General features: G+C 45.1%; 1 protein-coding gene across 1 annotated transcript in view; it reads right to left on the bottom strand.

The window, feature by feature from the left end:
• Nucleotides 1-8,452, bottom strand: part of LOC117225474 (uncharacterized) — a 31,112-nt gene extending 22,660 nt beyond the window's left edge. The window contains exon 1 of the mRNA XM_033479055.2: nt 8,299-8,452. The gene's annotated coding sequence lies outside the window, so the exon portion shown is untranslated. The remainder of the gene's footprint in view (nt 1-8,298) is intronic.
• Nucleotides 8,453-8,906: the final 454 nt, after the last annotated feature.

Below are 8,906 nucleotides of genomic sequence, written 5' to 3' on the forward strand. Positions count from 1 at the left end.
GGCACACTGTTACGCGTCATAAAACGCGCGGACGAGACGCCGTTCTACTAAACCGGTCAATAAAATTCCGTCGTTCTCGAAAAATGCGTATCCAGAAAAGTGCACGAGAGTACCTTTGCACGAGTTATGGCTACGATAAATTGTCTTGGAACGCGCGAATGCGCAACTCCGCGAGCCGCGGCTGATATTGTTGACAATAAATCACCGAAAAAACACCGAGCCTGCTTTTCGTCTACTGGCAAATCTACTGGCAAACAGAGTGTGTTAAATGTTGACGATAAATATGTTAAATAACAATGCCGCGTTCTCGAGGTCGCTGCAGTAGACGGCGATCCCGATTCCCGAGTTTCTTTAGCAGGATTTTGTGTAGCTCAGCGGCTGCTTCGTCTCCTCCGCGTTCGATTTTTTCGGTTAAACACTACAATCTCCGAGGAGTATTCTCGCGCCCCAAGGGGGCGGCATTGTTTCGAAGACGACAAACACTCTCGGCTTGATATCCTTTTATGCAAGAACTTCATCCGGCGCCGAGGTGACTTTTCGCGGGAGTTTCGGGAACAAGGGTGGTTGCATCAGCCGCAATCCTAACCCCGGGGTGACGAGGTAATCTAGCGACTTCCGTGGAAAGTTTGCACCGTCAAATATCAAATAGAAACCGTGGCGTGGTAAAGGAGAGCAGCCCGAATAAATTTCGCTGACGGGTCCGCTGAAAATTCTCCACGACTCTTCGGTAATTCGACCGGCTCGATTTCGCCCCGCGAAGCATCTTCGCCCCCCAAAAAATGTCCGTCGAACATTACAAAATGGTCGATCTTCGTTTCCAAAGCAATTTGAGAGGCCGATTGTTTTACTGCTGTTGCGGCCGTTGAAACTATTTTTCGTAATTACTCGACGAGTTTACTCTTTTCAACGAAGCAAAACGCTTCGAAGAATATTTTCTTTTTACAGAAAATTGAAGACATAGAACTTTGAAGAATGATTTTATTACAGCAATTTTGAACAAGAGATGGACCAGCCTTTTTTTTTCTTCTACGGGAATTTCGGCGACAGAGATCGTTCGACGAAGGAATCGCCGAATAAACGAACGTTCGAAAGACGGTTGCAAATAGGTTGAGAAACCACGGCAGGAATACTTGGCTCGAAACGAGTGCAGGAATACCGACGCCGCGAAAGATGTTCACAAGTGAGGCTCGACAATGAGCGTCTTAAGAGGTTTCGAGTTTCTTTAATGAAAGGACCTTTTGATATGGGATTCATTGTGTCGGTATATTCTGGCCACCCGATATACGTAACCCGTGGCCGTGCTAATAAAAGACACGAGCTGCACTTGGTCGCGGCGTTGCGCTCGGAGCCAGCGAAATTTTTAACCGGTCCTTTCAAATGGACTTTTTAATGTTACAGAAAAAGGATCGCATACAGCCGCTGAACAATAAGCCTCGCTCAGCTTTATTTTCCATGGAGATCCGCGCTCTGCTAATAATATCAGACGTTGCACCCTTAAAATTGCAAGAAAAACGCGCATCATTTTGCAATGATAGCATACGTGAATTTATGATCGCAAAATCGAAGGGTTAGTAACATTTGTTACTAGTATCACAGCTCGATAACAAGTCAGCCAATGGCCGAACAATCGTTTAAAATATCATCGAAAGGCGTAATTTTAATTCCAAATTTAGTATCCCGGTTAGCCTGCTGTTTCCCAGCACCCCGCCATGGCTGCTATTTCGCAGCTGTCCACCCTTTCATCCGCCATTAGGACTGTAAAAAGTAACCTGATCAGACCCCGAGGGTGTCGAGCAGCTTGTCAGCGTTCGCGTGCGAGCCACCGGCGAAGCTCGTGCAAAAACGCGAGCGGGTAGGTCAGAAACGGCTGAGAAATGGCCGCGATTTTCTCGAGGGTGGTCGAAGGGAGGGTTCGGTCCGGCGAGGGCGCAGAGGTCCGTAATAAATACGAGTGACGTCGAACGAGCGATAAAGAGGATCGAGCGCCTCGACGGGAACCGGCGATGCCAAGTTTTATGGAAGGCGAGGGAATTCCTGTCAGGAGGAGAGCGCCGAGAGCAATCGTTCTGTTTTTGAAGCTGATGCCGGTTGATAGCAGGCGATCAAGAAAAATGATCGTTAACGGTGCACGCCGCCGGGAACGGCGAAACTTTCTGGGTACACGTAATTAACTCTGTTACCGGGAAATTGGCCAGATGGAAGCCCCGCCTCGGGAGTTTGGCCGACGCCCGATTTATCCGTGACTTGTACTACTTACGTTTCCCCTGTTGCTATCTACAATCTCAGCGGCGACTGCCGCTGCATGAAAAATAGCTCGCCGCGACGTCCCTTGTTTCCCCGGGAAATTGATCTAGGGAGACAGCACGCTGTTGCCATTCGAAATTCATTTAGCGATTTACTTTCCCAGCGAACCATTGTCCCCGTGTCGCGAAATTGCTAGTCTTTTTTTCTCTGTTAAGGTATCGTATAAATTAAATGAGAAGGGCTCGACTTACAAGTATAATTTCGTCTGACAGCGGTACCGTTGGAACAGACGCCCCAACAGTTTCACCAACTCGCAGAATTTACGAAACCGTGGAGCACTTTAATGAACGAGTACCAAAAAAAGCGATGCTTCTTCTGACGGATACAATTTTAGAAAAATTGCTGTGCAGTTAATTCTATTAATTTCTCGTCGAAACTCGCCGAGGATACAGATCAAAGTACGTTCTTTAAGCTGTGTATAACTGTTCATAGATAAAAAATCACGTTTTCTAGAAGCAAGATTTTCGGAGCTCGCGTTACTCTTTGTTTAATGTTTGCACGTTTTCTTAAGAACACAAGACGATTTTTCAGCACAACTTTCGAAATTAATAGAGAAGCGTAATTTCTTTAAGATGCGCGTAACAGATTATAGATAAAGAATAATTTTCCTCGGGAAATAAATTGTCGAAACTCATTATACCGACACTTTAATGTTTTAAGAATGCGACGTGATTTTCGAGCGCAACGTTCGAAATAAATGGAGAAATGTGCGCGCTGTAGAATCAACGTGGCAATATATCGCTAAAAAATAATTTTCCTCTGAAGAAAAATCGCCGAAGTTTATCTTGCCGTCTCTCGGATGTGTTTAGGTTTCGAAGATGTCAAGCGATCAAGTATGTAACGCCGAGGTGTGCCGAACAAGTTCGAGAACTAATTTCGCCCGGAAAGAAGACTGCAGGACCGCGAAGTTTCGTCGACGGCCGCGGTTTTCGTAGCAAACGCGGCAAGATAAATATCGCGGTCAGCTCGGCACACATTTCCCGGCGAAACGCGGATCGCGCGAATCATCGGAAGGGCGGTCTATAAATATCGGGCCAGGGGAGAAAAAGAGTGTTCCGCGACCGGACGAGTCACTTGAAACACGATTTAGATCGCGCGGTCTTGTTTTTCCGCGTGAAAAATTACGCGACGTCCTCGCTGCGAGCGTGCTCGTCGCGACGGGCCGGGATGGGTCCCGCAGATACCCGATATTTCCGTTTGATAGCATGCGAGCTCGGACCCGGAAAATTTCGGCGAAACCGCCGCCGCCAAGCCGAATAGCTTTCCACCCAGCCCACCGAAACAAGTTCGAGGCTACGGCATCAATCTTGATAGTATTCGGCTCGGATTCGCGTCGATGAGTAACCCTAAACCGCCAAACAAACTTCTGACCCGTCTCGGATGCCAGCCACTCCCTTTCTTGCTCGCGTTTTAGCGCCCTGTGTAGACCGAGGCTGAAATTGCTCGGTAAAATCACCGGATGGCGGCTTCCTCTGATCGAGTTTCCACGACCTTTGAAATCGAAGGAATCTTGGCACGTGACTCCTTTAATTTACACGCGAGCGAAATCGTATCTACTCGCGGAAATTTCTCTTGATCCGTCGCGTATTTTCTTGGTATTATGGTTATTACGTTCCGTTTATTGCTTTCTTCGAGGACGGTGCCAGTGAAAACAGCAATATCCTGCACATTTGTCAGAGATACTCCACTTGAAAATGCACTTTGTACGGTAGCTGCGAAGCTGAGAGTAAAATAGGATGGCGTCTGGCCAAAGAAATCATTCAGTTTGTTGAAAACAAACAGAACATTCTTTCAGTGAATGAATCCACAATGCTAGTAGAATGAGACGTTTACTGGTTAGACATGTTTTTGAAGACTAGAAGAAAAATGTGATCAAGATAAGAATTCCGACTAATATTTTATTTGATATAGCACTGATTTGTTTCTAGATTCAGACAGTAGATTAAGACGACTATTAATCAGACGAGTGTCAACGCAATTGAGAGAACAAATTACTATGTATAAATTGCTTCTCTCACCAGTTAATGTAGCTTTACGATCAGAGAAGACGAGCAAACGGCCTTCAAATTTATATATTTCTATATAAATTAAATTCATTATATATTTCTATATAAATAGATTTCAACAGAATATTTCTATCTCCGGACCTGTGCTATTACAATAGCGATACCATTATCGTCGAATCGTTGAATGGGAAACAAATCAGGGACCAAGTGTAATGCGTTCGCCTTTGACCCTGTAACTCTGTTAACATCGAATTGGATTCGGAGTCAGTATATTACTAAAGATTTAACGGGGACATAAATTGCGAACCGGGTAGAATGTGCCTGCCTTTGATCGGACCATTTCCATAGTAAATTCCACTATCACTAAATTACATACCTACACGACGCGGTTCGCATGGTAAGCAACGAGAAATAAACGACGAGCTAAGTAGAACGCGGCACGCCTTTGATCAGACGGGATCTACTTTGATCTATTTCGCAGGTAATTGTTTAATTTTCGGAACGTCCGCCGAATTGATTCGCCTCCGTTAATGAAAAACGACCGGTTAGTACACCGGCTTCCCGGTGTAAGAGATCAGATTGTAATTTATAGGAGGTGTTTATTGGGCCGCGTGCAAACTTTTTAATGCACCTGTTGATATATGCGCTGGCACGCCGGGAGTAAATCCTGGTAGCTTTGTCAAAGCACGTTCCGCAACGGAGCAAATCCTCCCCCGCCCGGACAATCGCGTGAAATGTCAAACGTGACTGGCGAACACGCAAAACGCGTTCCTTTGAGCGAGACACGACGACGACCACGACGTCGCCCGATCGATTTAATATCGAGCCGTGCTACTTAGAAATTGCTGGTCGCTACTGGAATCGAAAACACGGAACGTTAGGGGAACTTCCTGAAAATTAGAGACACGAACGCTAAAATATGAACCGATCGATCTCGAATACGTACGTCGCTCGCCGAGCCAATAAACTGCCACGTGGCACGCGGCCGAACTCGAAGTCGCGGCAAATTCGTTTAATTAATCGAGTCTTAGCCGCGGCGCTGATGCAGCGGAAAAATAAGCCAGGCCGTCGCGAGGATCTTCCGTTTACACGTGCAACACGTGCAAGGAGGCGAAGTGGGTCACGTGCGGCAATCAGTTTAGTCCTTCTAATTGAACGCACAGTACCTTCAAATTAGCTGCGAAATTAATGCCGCGTCAAACCTCAGGCGTCACCTGTTTCTGCAGCTAATTGCGAGCATAAATTATGTATCGCGTTGCTCGCCGAAGAATCCCGGATATTTCTGTGGTTGCAAGGAGGAACGTGTCAGATGTTTCCACATCCGAGATACCGTCGCTTAAAGTACGATTCGCTAATGTAATTAGTTTGTGTTTCGAATTGCATCATTTTCTCGAGTCTTTAGAATTTGCTTTCACGATGTTTTTTTTCTGATTAATACCGTAAATCCTATATGCTATAAATCGATTTATGCATTTACACAAATTTTTTGAAATTGCGACCCGCGGTGTTCTTTTCTTATAGCCACCTTTTACCAAAAATATGACCAAAGTGCAATTTTTGAACCGTATATGACAACAACAGGTTGCTACGGTAATAGATACAGTGAATCGCGAAGTATTCAAAACGGAATGACTTTTTTCAAATTGAACCAGATCTGTTCTTTCGTGACGTGAGCGTCGACCGAGATAAGGAAACGCATTGTTTAAAGTTTCGTTGTAGCTTCAGATAAAAAAGTTGAAAGACGCGACCTTTTTATTTTCTCTTGTAATTCCAAGCGGTTGAAATTAAAAGAAAAATGTTTGCATGCTTTGTTCAGTTAATTGGTCTCTCTGTCATCGCCAAGAGATCGATTTTGAATTGAATATCTGATATCTGGAGTGATTAACAGGCTTTCAATAAATAAATTCACAAGATCGACATTATTACAGCGAAGTATCGGAAATGATATTCCCCTAAAAATAAGTCAAAAACAGCGCTTGTGTCAGTGATTCTGATATTAAATCCTAAATTTTTCATAATCAAGTTCAACAATTTCGAAATCACAAGAGCGCCGATTTTCATCAAAATGGTACGAAGTTCCGAATTGTGGCCAACTTTTTCGAGAAAAGCTATCACCGTGTTTCCACGTGGAATTATCGAACCTTCTACTTGTCCCCCTTCGACCCGGAGCGGGGAGTACAGTCAACGACGCAGAAACGTTTGCTAAAGGCGCGGGGGTGAGGGAGTGGGTCCTCGTCTGAAACGAGGGGCTCGATGACAGACGGAACACGAGCACGTGTCACCGAAACCCAAGGTTCGTCTGTACTTCTGATGGATTGTTAAATTGTTTATATTGTGCGACTGGCGATGGCGAAAAAGACGACGGGGCTGATCGATAATCAATCCGGAAAATTGCGGAGCCAGACTGGCTCGGCTATGGGTCACGGCTGACTGCGGAATTTCACATGATGGCCAAACACATAATCGACGTTGTAAAACATCGTCGAAAATTTTGGCGAATTTGTTCGCCAAGAACTTCGTCGAATTGAATAGAATCTTGACTTTATTTCTGTCCGCATTTACTCTCATTCATAGACTTCATTTACTTTTATTTTCCTAGATTTCGTTTATGTCACTATTTACTTTTATTTTCCTAAACTTCGTTTACGTCACTATTTACTTTCATTCCTAGACTCCATTTATGTCCTCATTTACTTTCATTCCTAGACTTCATTTACGTCTTCATTTACTTTCATTGCTAGACTTCATTTACGTCTTCATTTACTTTCATTCCATATACTCTATTTATGTTACCATTTACTTTCATTCCTAGACTCTACTTATGTCTTCATTTACTTTTATTCCTAGACTTCATTTACGTCTTCATTTACTTTCATTCCTATACACTATTTATGTCACCATTTACTTTCATTCCTAGACTCTGCTTATGTCTTCATTTACTTTCATTCCTAGACTCCATTTACGTCACTATCTACTTTCGTTCCTAGACTACGTTTATGTCATCATTTACTTTCATTCCTAGACTTTGACGATAGAAGAATCAAGCTTTGACTCGATTTAGAAGAAATGAATGGACACATTCGCATTTAGCAGATCATGCGCGAAATCTCAATTTAGAGAAGACACTGAAGCTTCAAACGTCTCTGTGAAGATCTAACATAAACCCAAATCTGATACAAATCAATATAAGCACAGTATAAAGACTAATAGGATGCTTGATAATTATACCGTACTAAATACAAATCTCAAAGGATCCACTAGTAGTACGTAGCTCTTTTATAAACGAAATTGCTACGCCGATAGGACAATTCATCGATTTCCAGGCAGATAGAACAAAGGTCGCGAAACTTTTCGAAATCATGAAGGACAACATCAGGGGGTCCCAAGGTTTGTAGAAGCGAGTTCTAGAAGCCCACGCGTTTCCGGGCGAGCAGAAGTGGTCTAGCGCGAGCAAAATAATGAAAGCCAAACAGAGAGACGTTAAATGTCCATCGCTCGTGTCCCGGGGACGATTGAAAAATAATATTCGCCGAACGTCGTCCCGTGCTCGCCGTGACGTTGTCGTTCGCACGGTAAACAACGGGTGCCCGAGTGGGTGACTAACAAGTCACTGACACTGTTGCGCGAAATTACATGCTATTTATACACGTGTGAACGAGAGGTCCTCGGAGACTTTCGAGCGTTCGCGGAGGAGGAAAGAAAACGGAATGATGGTGGTCGGCGTGGTGAATGGCGTGGCAGCAGCTGATCGATCGAGAGTTCGGAAACAGAGGATCGGATCGAGGCTGTCGCCAGCCATCGGCTCTATTGATCGGCAATGTGAACGCACACCAGCGCGCGGGGCGGCGTAGAGGCACACGCGAGGAGGGTGCGTTTTCCTTCGCCGGACAAAGCACGCAGATCGCGGAGATTTTTTTTCGGCGGAGCTTGCCACGACGGCGGGAGGGGCGCGGGCCGATATTATCGTCGGAATAATGCGGTTACTCACGGAATTTGTTGTTTCCGGTCGCCTCGATGACGCGGTGTTCTTCCTTCCTTGAAATCCGGCTGGTCAGCTTCGCGAAGACTTGCACGGGGTGTCGGTGTTAGACGGCCATGTTGTTGGATATCCAACGCCCTCTGGCCGATGCTCGGCGAAGTCCTGATCCCTACCCTCCTCTCTGGTGCTCTTCACCCCTTCGTTTCCCACCCTTTCGACGGCGTTCCTCGTGTCACACTTTCCCGAGTTCAAGCATCCATGGACATCTCGCGACCACGGCGCCCTTTAACCCTGCAGACACATTAAAAATAGGACATCGGAGTCTACGAGCTGCGCGCATCTCGTTTATATCGGTCGGAAAATATTTAAACGATTCCGTTGCGGTTTTGTGCCAGTTTTGATTTCGTCCGATGATTGAAATCAGGAAAGTATTTTTTGATATTCTTGGTCCGGGGAGAATCGAACGTGCGTCGTGGAGATTATTTACGATGAAAGAAAAATATTGCATCGTTTCGTCGATCTTAGAGAACAGATCTACAATTTCAGCAGAATATTCGTGCTATTGACCAGAGCAGCATGACCCGAATTTTATTTTCTTAGTTATCGACGTTGCGTGC

This window comes from Megalopta genalis, chromosome 2 (genome assembly GCF_051020955.1).
Source record: "Megalopta genalis isolate 19385.01 chromosome 2, iyMegGena1_principal, whole genome shotgun sequence".
In the NCBI taxonomy this organism is placed as follows: Eukaryota; Metazoa; Arthropoda; class Insecta; order Hymenoptera; family Halictidae; genus Megalopta; species Megalopta genalis.